Source organism: Rhinatrema bivittatum, chromosome 2 (assembly GCF_901001135.1).
Source record: "Rhinatrema bivittatum chromosome 2, aRhiBiv1.1, whole genome shotgun sequence".
Classification (NCBI taxonomy): Eukaryota; Metazoa; Chordata; class Amphibia; order Gymnophiona; family Rhinatrematidae; genus Rhinatrema; species Rhinatrema bivittatum.
Window position 1 is genome coordinate 132103435 of NC_042616.1, and position 26810 is coordinate 132130244.

Here is a 26810-nt window from a genome sequence, read left to right on the forward strand (position 1 = left end):
TTCGTGGCTGGCTGAAGACAAAGGAGAATCGTGAAGAAGACCAAGGTTCGTGGCTGGCTGAAGACAAAGGAGAATCAGGAACCGGAGCTGGAGTCAGGATATGTAGACAGCAAGTGGAGCCCAGAGCTGGAGCCAAGGCACAGCAGGACCAAACAGAACCTGACCTGGAAGCAAGGCACGGCTGGGACAAGCTGGAACCGGAGCTGGAAGCAAGGCACGGCTGGAACAAGCTGGAACCGGAGCTGGAAGCAAGGCACGGCTGGAACAAGCTGGAACCGGAGCTGGAAGCAAGGCACGGCTGGAACAAGCAGGAACCGGAGCTGGAAGCAAGGCACGGCTGGAACAAGCAGGAACCGGAGCTGGAAGCAAGGCACGGCTGGAACAAGCAGGAACCAGAGCTGGAAGCAAGGCACGGCTGGAACAAGCAGGAACCAGAGCTGGAAGCAAGGCACGGCTGGAACAAGCAGGAACCAAGGCTGAAAGCAACGCTGGGAAGCAACTAAGCACTCAGGAGAGCGACCTCGTTGCAAAGGCAAAGCAAGGAAGTCAGACGATGGTTTAAATAGCCAGCCAGCGTCTGACGTCAGGAACAGGGCGGTTCAGCACTTCCGGGTGCTGGACCTTTAAGAGCCCCCTGCTCACGCGCGCGCGTTGCCTGGCAGTGGGAGGAGTCAGAATCGTCCTTCGGCAGCGTCTCCACGTGGAGAGAGACGCTGCCATGCGGCCCTGCAGGCCCCAGGAGCAACGGATTGCAGCGAGACCGGGGGAGGCAGGAGAAAGGTAAGGACCCGGTCGCTAGCCTAGCGACCGGGACTGCAACAGTACCCCCCCCTTTACGCCCCCTCTTCAGAGGGCTTGGCCTGTCAGGATGGTCCAGATGATATTGCTGCAGAAGAGTCTTGTCCAAGATGTTGCGGGCAGGCTCCCACGTATTGTCTTCGTCTCCACAACCTTCCCAGGCTAGCAAATATTCCCAACGTCTGTTGGCGAAGCGAGCATCCAGGACCTCTCGTACCTGAAACGTAGGATCCTCATCCGTAGTGATGGAAGCGTCCTCAAGAGGCCTGGGGTGGAATCTGGAAAGAATCACTGGTTTTAAGAGGGAGACGTGAAAGACATCATGAATGCGTAAAGTGGTTGGGAGTCGTAGGCGGTAAGAGACCAGCCCTACCCTCTCTGCAACGCGGAAAGGACCACAGAACTTGGGTGAGAGCTTCTTGGAAGGTTGCCTCAGATGAATGTTCTTTGTACTAAGCCACACTCGATCGCCTGGGAAAAAAGCGAATGCCGGTTTTCGGTGTCGATCATAGTAGCGTTTAGAAGTGCGTGCGACTTTCTGAAGTCGGTGTTGAGTAGAGGACCAAAGTTTACTCAATTGGTCCGCGGTCAATTGAGCAGCTGGTGAGGAGGTTGGTACTGGTAGAGGTAACGGTGGTTTGAGCTGTTTACCGTACACAATTTGAAAAGGGGATTTCCCCGTCGCCGTATGTATTTGATTATTATAGGCGAATTCTGCCCAAGGCAAAAGCTCCACCCAATTATCTTGTTTGTGGTTAATGAACGCTCGTAGGAACAACTTTAATGAACGATTCATGCGTTCGGTTTGCCCATTACTTTGCGGGTGGAAAGCGGAGGAGAAACTCAGCTGGATCTTAAATTTTTTGCATAAGGCTTTCCAATACCTGGCTGTGAATTGAGGGCCTCTGTCAGATACAATGTCCTGAGGCAGACCATGAATACGGAATACATGGTGTGTGAACAGAGAAGCCAGTTCAGTGGCGGAAGGTAATTTGGGCAAAGGCACAAAGTGAGCCATTTTAGAGAAGCGGTCCACCGTGACCCATACCACAGTCTTGCCTTGCGAAGGCGGGAGTTCCACCATAAAATCAGTAGCAATATGTGTCCAGGGTTCCGTGGGTATAGGTAACGGTTGTAGAAACCCTCTCGGAGGGCCATTAAGCGGTTTCTGCAGGGCGCAAGTGGGGCAAGAATTCACGTAAAGGGAAACATCACGTCGAAGACCAGGCCACCAATAGAAACGATTTATAAGATCCAATGTTCTTAGTCTACCAGCATGTCCCCCGGTCAAGGAGTCATGGCCCCAAGACAAGACTTTCCTCCGAAGCCTCTTAGGAACGGTAGTCTTATTTGAGGAAGCAATGGAAGTGGTAGTTATTTGAACACAGGCAGGATCCAGGATGGTTCGTGGAGAGTCGTCCTCTTCTTCCGGCTGATAGGTACGAGATAGAGCATCGGCTCGAACGTTCTTCTCAGCTGGTCGAAACTTGAGGATGAAATTGAAATGACTGAAGAAGAGTGACCATCTTGCTTGCCGCGAGTTTAGTCGTTGAGCTTGGGCCAAGTACAATAAATTTTTGTGATCAGTGTACACTGTCACCGGATGATTAGCCCCCTCCAGCCATTGCCTCCACTCCTCGAAGGCCAACTTGATGGCTAAGAGTTCTTTGTCTCCGATGCCATAGTTACATTCAGCAGGCGAAAACTTTTTAGAGAAGTAAGAACATGGCATCAATTTGCCCGAAGTATCGTGTTGACTGAGCACCGCTCCAACAGCCAGATTCGAGGCATCGACCTCCAGGATGAAGGGTCGTTGTGGATCTGGGTGTCGTAGGCAGGAAGCGTCTAGGAATGCTTGTTTTAAGTCTTCAAAGGCAGCCGAGGCGGTGGTGGACCAATCGTGAGCGTTAACCCCTTTGCGAGTAAGCGCCGTGAGAGGAGCTACCTTCTGGGAGTAATGTGGTATAAAATGCCTGTAAAAATTGGCGAATCCAAGGAATCGCTGTAGCGCCTTCAGGCCAGACGGGCGAGGCCATTTGACAATGGCCGCCACCTTCTCTGGGTCCATCTGGAAACCGGACGAGGAAACAATATATCCCAAGAACGGAAGCGACTCGCGCTCAAACTGACATTTTTCAAATTTAGCGTATAGATGATTGTCTCTTAGAGCCTGTAAGACCTGTTTGACGTGTTGGCGATGGGAGGAGAGATCTTGGGAATAGATCAGAACGTCATCAAGGTACACTATGACGAAAGAATGAAGCATCTCTCGGAGTACCTCATTCATCAGATTCTGGAAGACAGCAGGGGCATTACATAAGCCAAAAGGCATTACTAAGTATTCGTAATGTCCATCTCGCGTGTTGAACGCTGTCTTCCACTCGTCACCGGGACGAATACGAACCAAATTGTATGCTCCACGTAAATCCAATTTTGTAAAGATCTTGGCCCCCTGAAGTCTATCGAGCAGTTCTGGGATCAGAGGCAAGGGATAGCGATCTTTCTTAGTGATGGAGTTCAGACCTCGATAGTCTATGCACGGCCGGAGGGAGCCATCTTTTTTGGACACAAAAAAGAATCCTGCTCCTGCAGGAGAGTGCGAAGGGCGAATGAACCCTTTGGCAAGATTCTCCGTAATGTAGTCTGACATTGCATGGGTTTCTGGCAGAGAAAGAGGGTATACCCTACCCCGCGGGGGAGTGGAACCAGGTAGTAAATCAATGGCACAGTCGAAGGGCCGATGGCATGGAAGCAGTTCAGCTTTTTGTTTGGAGAACACGTCAGCGTAATCCTGGTACGGCAAAGGAAGGTCCAGGGCAGAGTGAGAGAGTAATATCTCCGGTCTAGGAACGGGATCCAGGCAATTCTGGAAACAGGAAGGACTCCATTGCGCAATTTGGAGAGAGTCCCAATGGATCACCGGAGCATGTTGTTGCAACCAAGGGAGTCCCAGGACCACAGGGTGCACCGATTTATCCAGTAGCAAAAAGGAGATTGTCTCAGTGTGAAGCACTCCCGTCCGTAAAGTGAGAGGCATCGTGGTTTCAGAAATGGATCCAGGTAGAGGGGTTCCCCGGATAGAGGTAACCCGTAACGGAGGTATCCGGCGCTTAGTAGGTAGTCCTAATTGGTGTACCAGTTCTCTCCAGATAAAGTTCCCTCCGGCTCCGGAATCAATGAAAGCTAGAGTCTGCAAGGAGCCACCTGGATATTCCAGCGTTATAGGAACTGTACATTGAGGAGTAGCATTAACATAGCCTAGGGGAACCTCCTCATCTCTCCCTAGACTCGAGCATTTCCCGGTCTCGCAGGACATTGACCCAGGAAATGACCCTTAGTGCCGCAGTATAAGCACAGGCCCAGAGTGCGGCGTCGTGTCTTCTCCTCCTCGGTTAGCGGTGCCCGTCCAAGCTGCATAAGTTCCTCTGAGGAGCTGTGGGAGGCTGATGGTGTCTTGTGAGGTACAATCAGAGACCTGGAGAAGGAGGGTGCCAATGAGACAGGCCGACGAGGAACTCGACCCTCCTTAGCTCGTTGCTGCAATCGCCGGTCAATCCTCCCGGCCAAGTCTATCACCCCGTTCAGAGTGAGGGGCAGGTCGCGAGCCATCAGCTCGTCTTTGATACGACCTGCAAGACCTTCCAGGAAAATACCCCGCAAACAGTCATCCTGCCAGCCGAGTTCCATCGCCAGAGTACGAAATTCAATAGCGTACTCCGCCAGAGAGCGGGATCCTTGTCGTAGCTGTAGAATTTCAGTGGTAGCAGTGGTAGCACGAGCTGGCTCATCAAAAGTCTGTTTGAAGTGAGTCACGAAATCCTGCAAGTTGTGCAGCATGGCGTCCTGTTTCTCCCACATGGGAGAGGCCCATAGCATAGCCCTCCCATCGAGCAGAGACAAAATATATGCTACCTTGACGGCATCAGACGGGAACTGCCCTGGTAGCAACGTGAAGCGGATGAAGCACTGATTCAAAAACGCCCTGCACGATCTGGCATCCCCGGAGTATCGAGTAGGCGCTGGAAGCTGAGTCTGTGCGGGAGCTTGAACCGCCAGTGGAGGCGGGGGTGGTGCCAGCGGTGGAGGATTGGCGTCCAAGCGACTGGCTAGGCGATCCACCGTAGCAGCCAAGACTTCCAGACATTGCTGTTGCTGCTGGATTCTTTGGGCCATGCCAGGGATGGCCTGCATAGGAGCGGAGTCCGCCGAGTCCATGGCCTTTGCAAACTGTTATGTTACGAGTAAAGTCAATAGTGGACCCTTGGGCCGGCTGAGGTGGACAGCGTCCACAGGAGTTAATAAGCCGGGAGGCGGCACTCAGCTGGAGCGGACTGGTGGCGTCTTCACCCTGGAAACCCGAGACCCCCCCAGGAGGAGCCCGTAGGGGTCCGAGTCGCTGGGACTTAGGAGAATCGTGAAGAAGACCAAGGTTCGTGGCTGGCTGAAGACAAAGGAGAATCGTGAAGAAGACCAAAGTTCGTGGCTGGCTGAAGACAAAGGAGAATCGTGAAGAAGACCAAGGTTCGTGGCTGGCTGAAGACAAAGGAGAATCGTGAAGAAGACCAAGGTTCGTGGCTGGCTGAAGACAAAGGAGAATCAGGAACCGGAGCTGGAGTCAGGATATGTAGACAGCAAGTGGAGCCCAGAGCTGGAGCCAAGGCACAGCAGGACCAAACAGAACCTGACCTGGAAGCAAGGCACGGCTGGGACAAGCTGGAACCGGAGCTGGAAGCAAGGCACGGCTGGAACAAGCTGGAACCGGAGCTGGAAGCAAGGCACGGCTGGAACAAGCAGGAACCGGAGCTGGAAGCAAGGCACGGCTGGAACAAGCAGGAACCGGAGCTGGAAGCAAGGCACGGCTGGAACAAGCAGGAACCAGAGCTGGAAGCAAGGCACGGCTGGAACAAGCAGGAACCAGAGCTGGAAGCAAGGCACGGCTGGAACAAGCAGGAACCAAGGCTGAAAGCAACGCTGGGAAGCAACTAAGCACTCAGGAGAGCGACCTCGTTGCAAAGGCAAAGCAAGGAAGTCAGACGATGGTTTAAATAGCCAGCCAGCGTCTGACGTCAGGAACAGGGCGGTTCAGCACTTCCGGGTGCTGGACCTTTAAGAGCCCCCTGCTCACGCGCGCGCGTTGCCTGGCAGTGGGAGGAGTCAGAATCGTCCTTCGGCAGCGTCTCCACGTGGAGAGAGACGCTGCCATGCGGCCCTGCAGGCCCCAGGAGCAACGGATTGCAGCGAGACCGGGGGAGGCAGGAGAAAGGTAAGGACCCGGTCGCTAGCCTAGCGACCGGGACTGCAACAAACAGTGTCCGGTGGGGGGGAAGTGACGCGGTGGCGTCAGGGAGTGAGGGCGCGCCGCCCAATTGGCCGGTGCTGGGCAAAGCCCCCTTTGCACCGGCCAATTGGGCGGTGCACCCTCGCTCCCCTACACCACCATGTCACTCCCCCCCCCCCCCCCCCCCACCAGATGCTGTTAATTTTGATTACTGGCGCATAGGACGCACTCCATATTTTTCCCCTATTTTGAGGGGGAAAAAAGTGCAACCTACACGCTGGCAAATGTGGTAATTCAAAGCAAGAATAAATAAGTGGGTAATTAGGAAGATATTGGTAGATTAATTGTAGTGTTTTGAAGGTCATTGCCAGACAAATATAAAATAAATCTATAGACTAAAAGTACTTTAGGTTACCTTTGCATCCCTGCTCCCTTAGACATTTTAACTCAATAACAAATCAACAAAATTATGGTGCAGGAAGTAGTCCAGCAGTGAGAAGGAGGCTTTCTAGTCTTTTGCACTGAGTACAGTACCACAATCTCTCACCAGCTGGGAGATATGTGTGCACTAAGTGGAAAGAGCTCCAAGCCCTCCGAGAAGGAGTCCAATCTCTGCAGCTAGAGTGGCAGACCTGGAGGAGCTAAGGAAAACAGAGCGGTATATAGAGGAAATCTTCAGGGACATAGTAGAGAAGTCCCACCTTCAGTCTTGTAATTCCTTGGAGAAGAAAGGTCACCTGGATGGAGCGTATCAGCTTGATGAGGCAGGAAGCAATCCTGTAGCTCGGACCTGCCCTCAAGGTGATATAGTATCTTCTCGCCCCGAGGATAGGTCTTTAGGGGCACGTTCCCAGGAGAGAAGGGTTAGGACGGCTGTTATAGTTCGTAATTGTTATTAGGAAGGTTGATAGCTGGGTGGCTGGTGGATATGAGGACCGCTTAGTAACTTTCCTGCCTGGTGCAAAGGTGCCGGACTACACATAAATAGGATTTAAGATAGTGCTGGGGAGGAACCAGCTGTATTGGTACATATGGGTACCAGTGATATAGGAAAGTGCAGAAAGGAGGTTCAGGAAGTCAAATTTAAGATTTTAGGTAGAAAATTGAAATCCAGAACCTCCATGATAACATTCTCAGAAATGTTCCCCATTCCATGTGCAGGGCCCTACAGATAGGCACAGTTCCTGAGTCTCAATACATGGATGAGATGGTGCAGGGAAGAGGGTCTTAGGTTTATTAGGAACTTGGCTTCATTTTGGGGAAGGGGGGAGCCTTTTCCAAAAGGATGGGCTCCACCTTAATCAGAGTGGAACCAGGCTCCTGAGACTAACGTTTAAAACGGAGATAGTGCAGCTTTTAAACTAGAGGATGAAGGAAAGCTGATGTAACTTTGAAGGATACTAAGAGAACAGGGAAAATAGGGCATCCCAGTAAAGAGGTTGCAATAAATGCCAACGTGGACCAGGTATCTTTAAGTAAAGTGAAGAAAGATTCCAAATTACCCCTGACAACTGATGAGCAGGTCTGTATACAAATGCTAGAAGTCTAAAAAAAACAAGATGGGAGAGTTAGAGTGTATAGCACTGGATGAAGAGGTAGATTTAATTGGCATCTTGGAGACCTGTGGGGTACAAATTATATTGAAGTGATAGGATGGATCAAATTGGTGGAGGGATGGCACTATATGTTAAAGCAGCATTTAGTCAAACAGGATAAAAGACCTGTAGGAAACAAAATGCAATGTTGAAGCTTTATGAATAGAAACTCCAGGTGAAAAAAAAAAATAAAAATAGTAGTGGGGTTGTATTACCATCCACCTGGCCAGAATGAACTAACAGACAATTAAATGCTAAAAGAAATTAGGGAAACTAAAAAAATCAGCAGCAAAGGAATAATGAGTATTGAGTGCGTGAATTTACATCAGGACGTTCTAGAGAAGTAAAGTTCCTAGAAGAAATAAATGACGTCATGGAGCAGCTGGTACAAGAATCATCAACAAAAGGGGGTATGCTATTTTAAACTTAGTCCTTAGTGGAACACAGGATTTGGTGCGAGAGGTAACTGTTGGAGCTACTTGGTAATAGTGATCACAACATTATCAAATTTCACTTAATAACTGGAGGGAACACAAAAAAGAAATCTGAGACAGCATTTAACTTTCAAAATGTTTAAAAATACCATCTTGAAAGCCCAGACCTGATGTATTCCAAGCATTAGAAAAGGTGGAAGGAAGGCTAAATGACTACAGACATAGTTAATTGGTGAGGTGAGAGAGGCTATAATATCTAAAAGAACATCTCTCAAGAAATGTGAAAGGGATCCAAATGAAGAAAACAGGAAAGAGCATAAGCACTGACAAGTCAGATGCAAAGGATTGATAAGGAAGGCAAAGAGAATTTGAAAAGAAGGTTGCTGTGGAAGCAAAAACTCATAATAAAAACTTTCAGGTGCAGTCGAGGTAAAAAGCCTACGAAGGAGTCAGTTGAACTATTAGATGATCAAGGGGTCAAAGGGGCACTTAGGGATGATAAAGCAATAGCAGAGAGACTAAATGAATTTTTTGCTTCACTATTCAGTGAGGAAGATGTAAGAGATTTACCCATACCAGAAATGCTATTCAAAAATTATGATTCAGAAGAACTGAAACAAATCTCAATGAACCTTGAAGATGTACTAGGAAATTTGTAAACTATTAGTAACATAATCTATGGTACCTGAAGACTGGATCAAAGGGGTGATCCAGGAAACTACAGACCAGCGAGTCTGACGTCTGTGCCAGGCAAAATGGTAGAAACTATCATAAAGAACAAAATTGCTGAACATACAGATAAGCATAGTTTAATGGGACAAAGCCAACATGGATTTAGCCAAAGGAAGTCTTGCCTCACAAATTTGCTATATCGTATTGAGAGCATAAATAAAAGCGGATAAAGGTGAGTCAGTTGATATAGTATATCTGGATTTCCAGAAAACATTTGACAAAATCCCTCATGAGAGACTTTTTAGGAAATTAAAAAGTCATGGGATAGGGGGCAGTGTCCTATTGTGGATTGCCAGCTGGTTAAAAGATACAAAACAGAGAGTAGGGCTAAATGGTTAATTTTCCCACTGGAAAAATGTGAATAGTGGCGTGCCCTAAGGATCTGTTCTGAGACCACTGCTTTTTAATATATTTATAAATGACCTGGAAATAGGAACAAGTAGTGAGGTGATCAAATTTGCCGATGACACAAAATTATTCAAAGTTATTAAATCTTAAGAAGATTGTGAGAAATTGCAAGAGAACATTGAACAACTGGGAGATTTGGCAAGGAAATAGAAGTGCAAAGTGATGCACTTAGATAATTTTAAAAAGAATTACACGTAGCAAATTTTTAAAAGCCATTTGCACATGTAAAGTGCACTTACATATGAATATCCTATGGACAATTCAGTGGCATATAATATAGCCATTTTCAAAAATTCACTTACATGGTAAAGTGTATTTACACATTTAAAACCAAATTTTAAGTGAATAAATGCTTTTTAAAATAAAGCCTTCAGGGAAGAGTAACCCAAATTATAGTTACATAATGCAAGGTCCCATATTAGGAGTCACCATTCAGGAAAAGGATCTAGATGTCATCGGTGAAAATGCGTTGAAATCTTCTGCAGCAGCAGCCAAGAAAGAAAATAGAATGCTAGGAATTATTAGGAAAGGAATGGAGAATAAAACAGAGAATATCATAATGCCTCTGTATCGTTCCATGGTGCGACCTCATCTTGAATATCGTGTGCAGTTTTGGTCACCTTTATATCAAAAAAAGATATAGCAGAATTAGAAAAGGTACAGAGAAGGGCATCAAAATGATAAAGGGGATGGAACAATTCCTCTATGAAGAAAGGCTAAAGAGTTAGGACTCTTCAGCTTGGAGAAGATTTGGCTGAGGGGAGATATGATAAAGGTCTATAAAATAATGAGTGGAATGGAAGGAGTAAACCTTAATCAGTTATTTACTCTTTCGAAAAGTACAAAGACCAAGGGACACACAATGAAGGTACTAGATAATACATTTAAAACTAATAAAAGGAAATATTTTTTTACTCAACACATGATTATGCTCTGGAATTTGTTGCCAGAGGATATGGTGAAAGTTATTAGTGTATCTGCGTTTGAAAAAGGTTTGGACAAGTTCCTGGAGGAAACGTCCATAAACCATTATTAAGGTAGAGTTGCAGAAATCCACAGCTTATTCATGGGATAATCAGCTTGGAATCTGTCTACCCCTTGGGATCCTGCCAGATACTTGTGACCTGTCGAAAACAGGATACTGGGCTTGATGGACTATTGTCTGACCCAATATGGCAAGTTTTATGTTCTTATGTAAACAACTAGTAAACTGCTTTGTGCTTATCCATACAAGGCTGTGACATCACTGAATAGTCAGGTGGACCGAGCTGATTCAGTAGTACATCATCATGTTTGAGTAACACAGAAACAATTTTTTTTTGCAATGTATTTAATATGACAGAAAGCTGAAAGCAAGTTTATCTTTTGTGCAGGATAGTTTTGGCCTTAGGATGTCTGTTAGAAATTAGTGCCATACTTTCCTTGCCCTTCAATCACAGGAATAAATGATGGATTTGAAAGAGAGGGCTCAATCAGAAAGGATCTTATAGGAAGAGCCATAATTTCAAGTGAAAGAAATATTTAATGTCATGCATGGAAGAGCGCACAAAGGAGCTTCTTTGTCACGCTTCATGAACACAACACCATGCACGCATGTCTAGGCTGTCTTCCGGGGCTTAATCTCATCACCTTGATGATGTCACAGTGGGTGGGAAGATTGTTGAGCGGCTCTGGGAGACGGAGATGGCAGACAGAGTGGAATAAACTGTGCTGGTATGAAAACTCTTAGCTTCGTCAGGCTGTACTGTTTTTCTAGCTGTAATAACTACATGTTCAGCATTGATTAGTTATAAGACATGCGTCAACAAAGCCTGAAAATTGCTTTCCTTGCAATTAGGATGATGCGATGCTTAGGCTGTATAGATGTGATCATGAAGATAAGTATGATTTGAGGAGACAACTTTGCCATAAATAATTCTATCTCCATGCAGTCCTTGGACCAAGGTGTATTCAATCACATTGTCTGTTTTTGGATCCTATGTATTTATGTGAAGGAGGCAATAAGGCCCATGGAGGATTTATAAAGGGACCTAAGTCAAAGGCCCAAGAGCCATCTACAAAAAAACTCTGGGGGGTCTGCAGAGATCCCCTGTTCCTTCCCCCCACCGCTGCCTCTGGAGGTGGCCGTTTAAAAAAATGTTTTAATGTCTGTGCCAGGCCATGCCCATCACCTCCCTTTTCAGTAAAAATGAAAGCCCCCAGAGGCCCTACTGCTTATCCTCCAGACCCCCAAAGTACTTACAAATTATGCCCTGGTGGTCTAGTGTGGACCTGGAGTGCCCCCTAGACTCCTTGCCTGGTGGCAGCTATTTTTCAGAATGGTGCCCACCAGTTTTTTGCCCCATTATGTGATGGGGTGGCTGGCACCATTTTAAAAAATGGCAGTGGTCACTCCCAGAACCTAAAGGGAACTCTGTGTCTACATTTAGACCATCAGGGTATAATTTGTAAGTACTTTGGCGGTCTGGAAAGTGGGTTAGATTAGTGGTGGAGGGAATTCGGGCCTTCATTTTATTAAAAAGAGAGGGGTTGGGGACAAGGCTTAGTGCTGACTTAAAAAATTTTTTTTTTTTTTTAAACGGCTATTTGCGGGAGAGGGGGTGGGATGGGGCTCAAGTTAAGTAACTCGAGGTATTTTAAATGTCTTGGGTTATTCCTTTATCGTGCGGTTTACATCCTTTCTTTGGAAGATCTCAAACTAATCTGGGTATCACATGGTTGATAAATGCCCCATTTTGTGTTTAATATTATTTTTACATCTTCTTTGTGTAAATCATTGAATATATTGGTAGTACAGATGGTATGTATGCTGTCGATATACAACTTTTTTCCTGTTAAATGTAATGGTTTGCTAGAGCAGATATATATTACTGTTTGATCTGAAATTTCAGACTGGTGTAAGGCAAATCATCTTAGACTCAATCCTTCAAAAAAATTTGAAATGTTGTATTTCAGTCATGCTGCGTTACATTTCAATTTTTCTCCAAGTCTAAACCATCGAACACTATATCATTTAGTTGAATTGTTTGGAATTTGAGAGTATTGTTTGAACTGGATCTTTCTCTGCCTGCTCAAGTATTTTCTATTGTAAAAGTTGCTTTTCTTCATTTATGAACCAGTCATCATTTTGGAGCATTTTTGTCTCCTGAAGATTTGAGGACAATAGTCCAAGCTTTAGTTATATCAAAGTTGGACTGTTTTGATGTGATATCTCATTGAAGTTGCCAAAAAAAGCTAATTGGCTATTGGCAGATTGTTCTGAGTATGGCACCCAGATAATTAGAATGGCTTAAATCGAGGGACTCCATTACATAAATGTTACAAAAACTACATTGTTTACCTGTGCAGTGTTAAAATGGCAGTTATTTAGCTAGAGCCCTGCAATCTTCTCAGATGGATTTGCTTTGTGCTCTTGACTTTTGTGTTGTTAAAAAAGAGAAATCGAATGAGAATGTTCTCAGTGGCAGCACCTTTGCTATTGCTGAATATCAACCTCATAAAAAGATAGCAGATAAAAACCAAAATAGTTCATTTAGTTTACCCATTGCTGTTTAGGGTTGTAACTGCAGATCTGTGCAGATTAGACCCAGTGCATTCCTAGAGTACAAAGCAGTCATACTACTGCTGTTATGGGCTAAACTGCCATTCATGAAGGTTACTCAGTAATAGGAATGTGATATGGTTTGAAATGAAATAGGAAATGTTGTTGACGTTTTCTATTTCATTTTGTTTTCAGAATGGAAGAATTAAATTTCACTCATTTTTTTTTGTATTTTGTTTTGAAGCTGCCACCTTAAAAAAGCCACCCAGTCCGGATCCCTCTTCCTGCCCACCAAATCCATTCTAGCAGATTCTGCTATACAACATAATGGTGCTGGCCTCGGGTTGACCGGTGGCCATTTTGAAAAGCCAGAGCTGTGAGGTAGGAGTAATTGGGTTCGCTCCTGCCCATGGAAGACCGGCAGATGGGGTAAGAAGGGGTTGTTCACTCCTATCCAGTACTACATTAACATCCTCTGTCCTTATACTACTGTTTCTTTTAAATTCTGTTACTGTTTTTGTCTCTACCTCCTTAAGAGCATTCCAAGCATCCACCAGACACTCTGTGGGGAAAAAGAAAACACCTTCCCAACATTGTTCAAATCTGCCCCCTTGGTGCTTCACATCATAAACCTTAGTTTTACATTGTTACTTCGCATAAGAGGGTGTGTGGGTGACATACTGCCAATGGAACACAAGAACGGTGGGAGAGGGAACACAATTTATTGTTCATAAATTAATGCTCTTCCAGAGATGTTTTATTAAAGTCCTATATGAGTAATCTCAATATGCAAAGTAGATTAGCAGTCCCTCGACACGGGCCATGTTTCAAAACCTGTATCAGGAGGGACCAGAGCTATAACATACAGAAAATTTAAAAGGTTAGTGAAACATGGACAAAAAGGCAAAATGAAGGGGTAACAGATGCAAGTGCAAAATTGACAACAGTAGTACAAAGAATTGTAGTAAAATTAAATTGGCAAAATTTTAGTCAAATTAGATTAACATGAACAATCTCTCCAAAAATCTGAAGTGGGTAGCTTAAGCATTCAAGGTATTAACCTAAAAGGGGTAACAGGAAAAACAGAAAAAACAAAGAACAAGTAGCTGCGAGGAATGGGAAAATCATAGGACAGTAATAGATAGATTATACTAAGGGCAAGCACAAAAGCGACAAAAAAAATACCGATTCTTTCAAGAGTAAGTGCACGGAACAGCAGAGGACCCAAGTAAATATTAGAACAGATTTAAATAGCGAAAAACAAAGCCAAAATGCACCAAAAAAGCGGGTCATGTGACAATAACTGTCTATTAAATAAATGTCTTGCCATCGGAGGAAAATGTCATGTAAACATCAGACAACTGCATGATAGACATAAAGGAAACTTGAATGTCGTCACAGCATTAGAGGAGGAGAAGATAGGGAAGATAATTAGAGGAAAACTAAAAGAAAACAGACCAGTCCAACTGACTGTTAAGTTCTTGTGGGAACAGAGATTTAAGAGTAAGAATTCAGTGAAGTTCCCGTTGAAGAAGAAAACAGGAAAAGTTACCTCCTCTGTTAGATCGCTGGATTTTATCAATAACAAAAAGTCGCAGGTTATATAAAGAGTGTTGTGCTTCAAGCCAATGTTGTATCAGAGGAGTCTTTTCAATGGAATGACGTTGGCATGATAAATGTTGAAAAATTCAGGAGCAGACCATGTGAGTGGTTTTGCCTACATAGGGAAGAGAGCAAGGACAGCATATCAAATAAGTTACACCAGTGGAGTCGCAATTAGAAGGAAATTTTAAAACCAAAGGTTTACATAGGGAAAAATGTGACAAAGAAGAAATAGTCAGTGAGAAGGGAAATGATTTGCATATACCACAAGGTGAGTGCCCAGAAACCAGGGGGGCATTAGTAGAAACAGGTTTATGATAGTCTGAAGAGACAAGTATATCGTGAAAGCTGCAGTCCCAGCAGAAGGCAAAATAAAGAGACCAGTGTCAACATATAATATTACAGATGGCAGGCTAGGGAGAAGGGGAGCACACAAGTAAAGGTGTCAAAAAAAAGTAGGTCTCAGCATATAGAGCGCTTAAAGGCATGTTTACAACTCAATGTGGATAGCTGTGGGAAATAAAGTTAGAGAACATCGAGCTTGCCTGTGCAAAGAACTCATCTCTGGTTGAACAGACCCTATGCAGCCTAAAAAAATTGACCAACTGGAATGTTGTCTCTTAAAGTTCTCAGATGATAGCTATGATAGGAGAGGAGCGGATTCTTATCAGTGTTGTTTTTTTTAAAGAGTAGTCTGAAAGCCATTGGCTGTGAAGGAAATTAAAATATCTGAAAAGGAAACTTGCTGATGATCAAGATGAGCAGTGAGCTTTAAATTGGGGCTGTAAGATTTTAGCCAGTCAATGAAAAGAAAGAATTGGATGTCAGTATCTCTCCATAAATAAAGATGATTTCAATTTAACTGTCAAAACCAAACAGAGTGTCAAAAATTATGGATAAACCACTAATAACGCGAAATAAATGTGCTCTAAAAAAGGACCATTATAAGAAGTACTACTGGTAATAATAATAATACCTTCGTTGCTTTATATTTAATCATATGTCCAAACAACCTGCTTTTTTGTATTTTTCTTATGCATATAAAATTATTATAAATCAATTATGCAAAGTCACTTATTTTCATCGAAGGACATCATTTGCAAATGCTTCTTTCTTTAATCTTGAAATAACTGTTTCTCCATTGATGATTACCTGACAACGCGTGTTTCGAATTAACTCTGTGTCAGGGGTATCTTTTTAGCTGTACTCGTCATATTTTTTTGTGTTCAAGCACCAGCATTTGCAAATCATGTACGTCGATGAAAAAGATAAGTGACTTTGCAAAATTGATTTATAATAATTTTATTTGCATAAGAAAAATTCTAAAAAGGTTGTTTGGATCGATTAACTATAAAGCAATGAAGGTATTATTACCAGTAGTGCTTATTATGATCCTTTTTTTAGAGCACATTTCTTTCTAATTATTAGTGGTTTATCAATATAACTGTTCATGAGAGAATTAAATCATGAAACAAAGATGGAGGAACATACCTTAAACTTGGAGATATTTAAGCAGGCTATGTCGGGGGTCATGGTGGCCCCCCTCTGCCCCATAGCTGTTCCTTTCACTTTCCAGAGCTAAGGTCCCTCTGGTACAACACTGACTCGAAGCAAAACATTCTTTATATGACCTGTGACTTTTCCCGTTTTCTTCTTCAATGGGAACTTCACTGGATTTTTACTCTTAAATCTTTGTGTCCACAAGGACTTAACACTGAGATGGACTGGTCTGTTTTCTTTAAATTTTCCTCTATCTTCCCTATCTTCTCCTTCTGCTCCTCCTCTAATGCTGAGATGACATTCAAGTTTCCTTTATGTCTATCACGCAGTTGTCTGACGTTTACATGACATTTTCCTCCATTGGCAAGACGTTTATTTAAGACAGTTGCTGTCACATGACTTGCTTTTAAGTGCCTTTTGGCTTTGTTTTTCACTATTTAAATCTGTTCTAATATTTACTTCGGATCTTCTGCTGTTCCGTACATTTACCCTCGAAAGAATCTAATGTGTTTTATTACTTGTGTGCTTGCCCTTAGTATAATTTGTGTCTTACTGTTCCTATGATTTTCCCATTCCTCGCAGCTACTTTTTTTTTTCCTGTTACCCCTTTTAGGTTAATGCCTTGAATGTTCAAGTTACACACTTCAGATTTATGGTGAGATTTTTCATATTAATCTAATTTGACTAAGATTGTGTCAGTTTAATTTTACTACAATTCTTTGTACTATTGTCAATTTTACTCTTGTATCTGTTGCCTCATAGTTTTGCCTTTTGTCCGTTTCGTTGATCTTTTAAACTAGTTTACTGTTTAATGATTGTTCATTGTTCTCTGTAAAGCTCGTTAGCTGCATTTTGTTTACTGTGAACCGATGAGATGTTCCCAACGTTCGTCGGTATATAAAAGAATATAAATAAATAAATAAATCTTTTAAATTTACTTTGTGTTGTAGCTCTGGCCCCTCCTGATCCAGGTTTTGAAATGTGGCCCATGTCAAGGGTCCCCTAATCTACTTTGCATATTGAATTTACTCATATAAGACTTTAATAAAACATCTCTGGAAAAGCTCTAATTTATTGACAATGAATTGTGTCCCCTCTCCTTTTGACATACTGCCAATGCCATAAAGAAAATCTGAGCAGTTTTGAAGGGAGGCTTTCACCTAGTTGAGGGCTGAGTTTGCTAGGCCTATGTCTGCAGTACCAAAAGCTGCAGAGTCCAGGAGAACATAAATGGCTGATTATTCACAGTATGAGCAGAACCTTAGTTTGTCTGCTAGGCTTCCTAGTACAGTTTCTGCATTGTGATGGGGTCTGAAGCTGGTGGGTCAAGGGCATTTGTGGTGTTTAGGAATTCTGTTAACTGTAAGGATAGCCTTTTCAGTGGTTCTGTTTAGAAATGGAGACTGGGTGCTATTTGCTTAGATCATTTGGATTTAGGTTGGTTTACTTTCAAGTTGGACGGATTGTGGCTCTTTTTAGACTGTCGAGTAGGTGGCCCTCAGCAAAGGAAGTGTTGATGATTGCTTCAAGGTGATAAAGTAGGCCTTTTTTTTGCTTGTTTAATTATCCAATATGGTCAAGGGTCTTCGTTGCATCTTGTGGCCCTGAGATCAGAGAGGAAGGACAGTGATGTCCTAGTAGCAGGTGGAAGGAAAAGAGTCAGTTGGGGGTGAGGGGCAGTAGGTTGCATTTCCAGTGGAAGGGTTGGCCTCTGTGGTAGTGTGCAATTCTAATCTGCTATGCATGATCTTGTCTGTGAAGAACTTTGCTAAATTTTTGCATTGGGTATCCAGTTCCAGCTCGGAGGAGATGAGAGGGTGTTCGGATCCTAGGAGTTTGTTTACTGTTCTGCATAGTTCTCTAGCAGCATTATTTGCTTGGTTAATTGTTTTGGTGTAGTCTGTCTTTTTGGCAGTCACTGCTCTGCGATAAGACTGTTTTGGGGTTATCTGCGCTATTCCTGTAAGCCTGATTTCCGCTCCTGCCTACTTCTGGTTTGTTTCTGCACCTTTAATTCTGGTGTGAACCAGGGGGTATTTTGGATTCTGATGAAGCAGAAATTCACTGGGGGGAATATGTCCATGATTGTTCTAATTTTCAACCATGTGATCAGTTAAGGTGGGGAGTTTAGGAATGTCATGGATTTGCTTCTAGAAGGAGTCCAGGAAGGCTCTGGGGTTGTGTGTGTCTACCTTGAAGTTTGAGTTTTGTGGTTTCCAGCTTGTGGTTGTGGCCCAAATGGTACCATATAATGGTTAGTCCATTAATGCTGAGTAGCATGTAGTTCCTCAGTTTTTAATTGTTGCTGGTGGTGTGTGAGTACCAAGTAGAGTGCATGGCCTACATTATTGGTAGGTATGTTTAGAATTTGGGATAGGCCTAATGTTTTCATTGCGGTCATGAAATCACATGCTTCAGGGGTAGCTATAATACTAGAACCTCAAATGCATATTATCAACTCAAAGAATCTAATTAATCAGTTGTGCTGTTTTTGTTTCTCTCACTTAGCACTTCTTTGGTTGCCCCAAAAAAAACCCCAGAGCCATAACTACTGTTGCACAGTCCCATCATGCATGTACCATGCCCATAATTTGTTACCTCCCCCCCCCACCTTCACAAGCAAGTTTTGCCTTTTTTGCACTCAAATCATCATTGACCTCGCTCTCAATATTCCTTCAAGGTGCACCAAGTAGGTGATATGCCAGACTCTACTGAACTGTTATCATCTAAGAATGAATGAAATACAGGTTATACCGTCCTGTTGTACATTACACTGGTGAAGAAAGCTTATAACAACCACCCTCACCACTGAAGCAAATTGAGGTGGAAAATAAACAAGCATTTTACCATCTGACAGACCTCTGATCTATTGTACAGAGTCTAATCAAAGCATCATCTTATACAGGGGTGGGCAACTCCAGTCCTCGAGGGCTGCAACCAGTTGGGTTTTCAGGAAATCATTAATGAACATACATGAGAGATATTTGCATACATGCTGCCTCTGTTGTATGCAAATTCATTAAGGTTATACAAACCAGTCTGGCTGTGACCCTCAGATACCAGAAGTACCCACCCTGATCATATATGCTTGTGTATGTATATAAATATATTTATAGATAGATCTATCTACCTATAGATATATTTTGTTTACTTTTATTTCTGTTAATTAGTGATTTTTCTGTTGTGTTTTTATGTGCATCTGCCATCTTATAACTTTGGAATAGCTTGGCCTAGCTACACCAAACTCTGTGAAACTGGGCCCTTGGGGTGGGGAGGCATCTGATTTTTTTTCTACTTTGAAAAGTTGTGGAGTGATTTTGGGGTGGGTGGGAGGAGGACAGGGAATGGGGGTAAAGTCAGGAGTTTTTCTCCTAAGAAATTAATGTGATGTGTGTTTCTATCTATGTGCCTCCCTCCCCCTTTTATAAAACTTTGAAATGGATGGGCCTAGCTCTATTAAACTTTGGGCCCCATTTATTAAGCATTTTCCTCACAACACAAAATGGGAGAAAATCCTTTGGTAAAGAAGTTCCTTTGCACAGCATTAAGTCCTTGAGGGGACATCCCTTTGTCCCTCCCCGACGCCCCCTCTACCAGCTTGAAAAAGTAGAAATGTTGGATGCCTGTCCCACCCCATAGGCTTACGTCCATCAAAAGTATGGTAGTGCTAGATCCATTTTTTGATCGACTTTCTAAAGTAACATTCCTGTCCGCAGCTCCTGAACTTCTAAACCGAAAGCTCGTCAAGAAAGAGACAACATAAAATTCTAGCCTCGATTCAACCTGCCTGTATGTATTTCTTTTCAAAAGGTGCCATCTATGCTTCCCTTCTGGGCCCACCAGCTCTCCCCCCACCCTAAGAAAACAGTCACTTAAAAACGTTGAAAAGTGGAGAAATCAAAAGTACCTCCATGGGGCTACCTCTACACAAAGTTTGGTGGAGCTATGTTCAATGGTTCTAACCTTATAAGGAAGAGAGAATGGACACATACAATCATTTTATCATCTTATGAGCCTCTATTTTGTTGAACTAATGCTAAAACAGTTATTAGCTTATATTAATTTATATTCATTTGCTAAGCTTTTATTTCCAAGCACTTAAGTTGACTCCCATGATAACCATATTACTACTTCTACTACCGCCAACCAACAAAAGCAAGGATTCATCATCACCATCATTACTTTTTATTTAAGACCACCCTTCCCTACAAAGTAGTGCTCAAGGCAAGTAAATTTGGCAATATTTCAATAAAAATATTTAATACATTAACCCATATTTTAAACCATGAGCTTTACTCCCACCCCCAACTTCACGCCTCTTTACTTAGCTAAGAATGTTTTTCCAGCAACCACCACCGTCATCTCCCCTGCTTCAGGCTACAGGAGGGGAGGGGGGGGAAAACCAAACCAATTTGCTAAAAGGATAGAGCCGCACACTTTATCCCAATGGGCATATAGGATGCTGATCATTCTGCAGCCAGTCGTGAAAAGCAGGCATGGTTTTCCTATTTAGTTTCTTCTGCTTTCCCCCACCCCTGCTCCAAGATGAGCCAATGAGCCTGGGTTAAATGGAAATCTGAGACAATCATTAAGTGTTCTGCTATCAGACAGACGACTTCTGCTAGAGGGGGAGGTTGGAACTTGGGCGTACAATGAGCTGCATCCTTCTCGTCCCGCCCTTTCTACATACATAGCTAAGCGTGTGCACGCATCCTTGCACAGGGGTTGTCCGCGTGTGAGATACTGCCATGCTCGGTTTAAATGAGTCCGCAGTCTTCACTGCTTGCTGGTTCTTGCCCGTCTCCTGCCCGCAGCGCGGGGAAGCTCTCGGGGCTGCGTGTCTGCGAGGGGCATGGGGTGAAACTGCCGAGCCCCATGACCAGCTCCTTCTTTCCCGTGCTATATGGTGCTAAGCTGGGGCTAGCGTTCCTGCGGTTGCTGGCCAGATAAGAGCCTCCACCCCTGGAGCAGAAGGGGGCTTGAAGACTCCTGTGTTCTGCCCAAGGTGTGTAGCCGCCGCTCCTATGGGGCAACCTTCCGGGAGAGGGAGAAAGAACAGTGCTAAACCCAAAGCACTCTCCTCCCCAGGCTTTCCCAGATCCATTAGTGCAGCAGATTGTGAGCTGTGTGTTGTATGGCTCAGTGGTTCCTGGTGCGTGTTGCAGGTAAAATGTGTACATGGTTTGAGTGGCAACAGAGAACTTGTGCATAAATCTGTAAATATGCATTCTTCAGTTGTAGGAAGCTCATTCTGCATATTTTTATGTTACTTTGTGGAGTGTTAGTTTATTCAAATGGTAATGACTGATTTAAAAATTAGGATACTGTTTATATGAAAGGTGATACGATAATCTATGTTTAAATGGTGGACAGTTTTACTGATTGGCCCAGGTTATCCTATTTTGACTAATTAGCACAGGCCTGTAATAAATTGTATTATCAGATTGCAACTGTCAGCATGGCAGTGACCGCCAAGCAAGATGCATGGTGATATCCATTGTGCTTATGGTGGCCCAGATATTAGTGCTGAAACTTCTCTGGGTCCTCCTTCATTCTGTTGTCTCCTCTTCCTTTCCTGTTGCTGATCCTTCGTCTCATGGCTTATCATTTGATGAATGGCAGTATGGCACCTGTCTTGTCATGGGTAACTTATTTTTTCCTTGCTTGCAAATGTCTTGTCCGTTTTCTTTTGATGTTTAAAGCGAGGGGGTGATATGGGTAGCTTTCGCCATTGATATTCCTGGTAGTGTTATAATACTTTAAAACACAGGAAGTTGAGAGTTTCTGAATAGAGAGCTATGTGCCTTCTGTTCTTCTCTTTTGCTGTTCAATAATTTGAATATGAAAGTGAGATTTCAGACAGCAAAAAATTGATTCAATAGAGAAAAATGGATTAGACATTCTGGCTGATTGTGGATTACAGTTTCTGTTCTTTTTAATATAAAAAGAACTGGTATAGAGAGAGGCAGGATAAACTGGGAGAGCTGGGAGCTAGATATGCAAGTTTAATATAATCACCGAGTGATCTAGATAGGACATCTTACTAACTTGCTTATGTTTCAGGGAGTCATTTACTAGTAAGAAGGAGAAGGATTATAAGTTCTTCTATGCATATTTTCTTAGGGAGGGTCATAACATAGAGGCCACAATAATGTAATAAGGGATTGTTACTGTGCCACATGGCCTTCAGCAGCGATCAGTATTGTGGCCTGCAGTCTCAGGATTCATTTGCCGTGTGATCCCCATATGGCCTCATCATATTTGGTTACTATGGCATTATAACCAAGGTATCCTTACATCCCTTGAGATATCATTGTGAGAAAATTGGCAGGGCCAGAACTAGCAAGTTAGTAACACAGTTTTATTTAACAAAACAACTCTATCGCTTCTGATGAAAGGTGGCATGCATTTGAGAAAAAAGGTTTTCTTATCATTTAATATTTCCTTGTAGTTGCAGTATGGGGAAATATAATTATCTGTATGAAGATGATTAAGGGTAGATTTCTTGCTTTGGCAAAAGGCTTAATGTATTTAATTATACAACAAAGCTGACTTATTCTGATGGGCTGTATTGCATTTGCCTTTGTTTATTTATATTTTATATTTCTCTAAAATATTAAACCAGGCTTGAAACCCATGAACACTACTCTTTGCAGAACATTTGTAATGTTCCTAAAAATAGTCATAGTCTTGAATTAGGGAAATAGTAATTGTACCATAGAAATGTAACATGATACACTAGATAGAGGAGGAAATGTCATACTGATAACAGGAAATGGAGCTATTTTACAATCTTTTAGACATTTATTTTAAGTAATTTTTATTAGACCATCTTGGATAATGCAGAAATATAAAGAAGTATTTATTGGAAACAGTAATGTGGTGTGCCTCCTGCCAGAAATCAGACTATCTTGAAGGTTTTTGGTGACAGTCGGAAGAGATAACTGAGTATACTAGTGGGCTAATAGGTCTTTAGCTGGTAATAGCTACCAGCTTACTAAGTCATATAGTTTATAGATTATTTGTAAGGAAACAATGACTTCCATTTGCATAGCAGTGCAAGCCATTCCAGCTTGAATACCATGATACCTGGCTTTCTGACCTGCACAGGCATGTATAACACCTTCTTGCTAGTTGAAGTATGGCTAACTGGGCCCTTTCATGAGTCCAAGCAGATGAGGTGAGTGAATGAAAGACTTTTTTTATATTTATATTTTTAAGGCAATTGAATTATGAATGTTTATGAAAGATGCACGAATGGTCAGTAGCTAAGGTTGAAGCCTTGACGATTGGCGCTACTGCTCACAAGTTTAAAACTTGTGCTAATTCAACCCTTTTTTGTATGTGTGTTAATGTGTCCGATTTATATGTGTATTTTTCATAGTAAAAGCTGGAAGGACTAGAAGTGCTATGCAGAAGTCTTCATTTTCCCTGTATCTATAGCATTGATAGTGTTGGCAAATTTTTTGTGTTAGCTGATTGGTCTAGAAACAAGCTTACTACATAACTGTAAAAGCATTTCTTGATACATGATTTACGTTAGATTTGATTTGAATATTGGGCAAGTCTTGACAGATTTTATCTGTCCATAAATTCTCATTATAAAATTAGTTGTGTTGTAATAGCTAAGTTGGAACACAATAGAGTGGAATTTTATGTTTCATTTTTACTTCTGTTATTATTGGGCTTGGAAGAGTAGACCGTGGGACCCCTGACAAATAAGGCCAACGTATGTTACAGAATCATGAAGCAGAGGCAAGATCGAAGCAGGCAGAGTCTGTTCAGAAGTGGGAGACAAGCAAGGATCAGGGCAGGCAGCAGATGGAAGCAAGGTTAGGAACCAGGCCGGGTCTCGGTTGAAAGTAAGAATCAAGAGCAGCCAGATGCAGAGGAACGAAGAATCGGGACCTGTTGCCTCATGCACCTGCCCAGAGAAAAGAGAGTTTCCTTTTATGTTAGCGCAGTACTGATATCATCCGTCCACACGACAGGAAATCTTGGGAGCTGGATTATATACCTCCGGTGAATTACTACGGATCATTACTTGGGAGCAGCAGGATGCCAGGAACCATTCCACGAAGCTCCAGCAGGTCACAGGACTGTGAAATACAGGATGCCAACCGCAGTGAAGCATTTTATGATAAGTGGCATGTTATAGCATTCACCTTTGAGTGGCAAAGTTACATTTTAATTTGAAAATATTTAAATTGCTCCATCAAGTCTTAACTTTCTTCTTTAAAGGGACACAAGTCTTCACTTGATGGCATTATAATTGTGTCTCTGCATTTGTTTCCATTCAGTGAAGCAAATTATGAGGTCAGCCAAAATAGAATAATTTGTTTCATTTCTACATTGTGATGTTAAAAAGCCATTATAGTGATGTCACTGCATAAACCTTAGACTATTAAAATGCTTGGGTCTAGCATTTTCTAGCTCAAACTTGCCCATTTGCTAATTAAAATCACTTTCTTATGTTTTTACTAAGCAACAAAACGAGCATATCAAGAGCTTTATTTAACTGATCTTTTTAGACATCAACTATTAAAGAAACTGTGACTGGAATGAGCACCAGTACTGTACCTAATATTTAATTTTCACTGAACTGTAATGGAGGAGGCATTAAAGTAGAAAAGAAATTAGAAGAAGATGGCAGATAAGAAACACTCAGTGTACTCAAGTTGCCCATTTACGTATTGCATCTACTTTGACAGATTCATAATGCTTTTCATTATTCAGATTATATCACCATTTAAGAGGTAGGCTGTGATTTCATCTGTTCCCTGGGACTCTTCCATTGTGACGTCAGTATGGTGCAACTGGCAGGAGTTTCAGAGGATGACTCTGTGTTAAGGAACTGAGGCCACTCCAGCTCTGGATGATCTTTCTTACAAGGACATCCTTTTAGAAGTATTGACTGCTTTGTCCATGGGAGTTGTTTAGCTGCTGGTCCCCTGCAAAGTGTACTCAATTGCCTTGGAGAACAGACAGATAAGTGGATCAGGTACAGGTTTGGGTGTTTACTTTAGGTTATACTAGGTAATGGATACAGTCTGCTTGATCTTGGCAACAGGGAGCCAATAGCCCCAGTCCCAAACCAAGGCTCAGTGAAGTCCACAGGTTGGTAGGCCCAGTCTAGATGTGGCGCAAGTAGGGTCTCGGGGAAAACAGATCAAGTCCAGAGTCAGAACACAAGAGAGAATTTCTGTGGCAAGAAGCTGGGCAGCCTTCAAGTTGCTGGAAACACTTGTTTGTTCCTTGCAACCCTTTTCACTGGTGTGCCTACCAGACTAGTTCCTACGGGGTGTGGTTTTGGCAGCCATCTTTGAGGCCATTCTTCCTAGGGCTTTGATCTTTTCCGGTGCATTCAGGTTAATCCACTGGTCAGGACATCTGTCTTCAGGCTTGTGTCATCCCCAGTTAAATTAGGGGCCGATGCAAAATAAAGCACGGAAAGTGGGCACTGAAAAGTCAGCGCCAGCTACGCGCGCATGGTGCCCGCAAGGGGGAGCCATGCAATACTAAATTAGGGGGTCGCGCTAGAAAGGAGGCGCTGGGGTCGTTTGCGTGACCTTAGCACATCCTTGCTAATGCGACCCCGCTGCGGCTGCCGGTTATGAAGACAGACGCCGGTAAACTTGGTGTTGGTCTTCATAACTTGGCGGTCTGCTGAGTTATTTTTTTTTTATTTTTTATTTAAAAAAAGTACTACAGAAAAGCAGTTTTTTCTGCTTTTCTGTACTTCTTTTACCTGTGCTCAGCTATTAACGCCTGCTCCAGGCAGGAGTTAATAGCTGAATGATAAATGTGCGTCTGAGACGCACGTTTATTTTTTTGCATGCAGAGTGAATGAGTAATAGGCTCATTCACATGCATTTGCATGTGATGAGCGCTATTACATTCACTCCGCGTCCAATGTGGGTTAAATAGGCGGTGATCCCCCTTTTGCATTAGGAGGTGGATTAGCACCTATTTAACCCGCGTCGGAGTGCGGATTATACAGTGTGCTCGGCTGAGTGCACTATATTGCATCGGCCCCTATATTTGCAAAATAATCGCAGGTTCTACTCCATGTAGTCTATTGTACTCTTAAAAAATCAAGAGGTATCAGTCCTATCTTTGCTTTTTAGTTAAGACTATTAAGCAGAGTGATCAGACTTTTTTTTCTGTCAAACTTGTGAGAGGAAGAAGTGCACAAGTGGGATTTTAAGACCGAGGAGAGTGAAAAGAAAGAAAGTAAGGTAGGTGATAAATTAAAAAAAAAACATTCTAAATCAATTTGTATTGTGTTTTCTGAACAAGGGGTTGGAGAAGACCCATAGATAAGTGGCAGGGCTACATATGGTAAAAGGGTAAATGCAGCACATACAGAGAAGGTTTACATGTAGCAAAACTGAAAGTGGAGATGAATGCAAATGGTGCTCAGTGGAATACATCCATTCTTAACTGTAAAATATACATTTGATGTATCCGTGACATGCTTGGCATCCTCATGCTCCTTAATTAGGTCATTTAGAAATTGTGGGTTGCAGTTGAATAATAGTAATCACTGTTGAATTTAGAAGGGGATGTTGTCCCTTAGCATATGTCTAGTAGTACTTTAGAAATGATAAATGGTGGTAATTGTAGTGGATTCCAAATATCTGGAATTATGCTGAATGTGTTGTTTTGGCCTGCATAAGGAATCTCAAGCTACAATATTTTCTATCATTTCGGCCTTTCCTCTGTGTAGATTACCGATATTGTGAGAATAATCCCACCCAACTCCATTTTAGGGATTAATCTATCCTAGGGATATTACTAAACATATGCCAGCTAAGAATGTTTTCCCCCCAGTCAAATGGACTTATTGATAAAGTTTCTTGCAAGATTAAATCAACTGCATAAGCTTTCTCTGTACCTTTTTATAATGATGAACATTTTTA

At 42.9% G+C, this 26810-nt stretch overlaps 1 protein-coding gene across 4 annotated transcripts in view; it reads left to right on the forward strand.

Moving 5' to 3' along the window:
* The window catches only part of MPP7 (membrane palmitoylated protein 7), a 745631-nt gene that overhangs the window by 25526 nt on the left and 693295 nt on the right, over positions 1 to 26810 (forward strand). For 3 of the 4 annotated variants that reach the window (XM_029588635.1, XM_029588634.1, XM_029588638.1), the window contains one exon: positions 13031 to 13215. The exons of the other annotated variant lie outside the window; for it this stretch is intronic. The gene's annotated coding sequence lies outside the window, so the exon portion shown is untranslated. The remainder of the gene's footprint in view (positions 1 to 13030; positions 13216 to 26810) is intronic. 4 annotated transcript variants of the gene reach the window in all.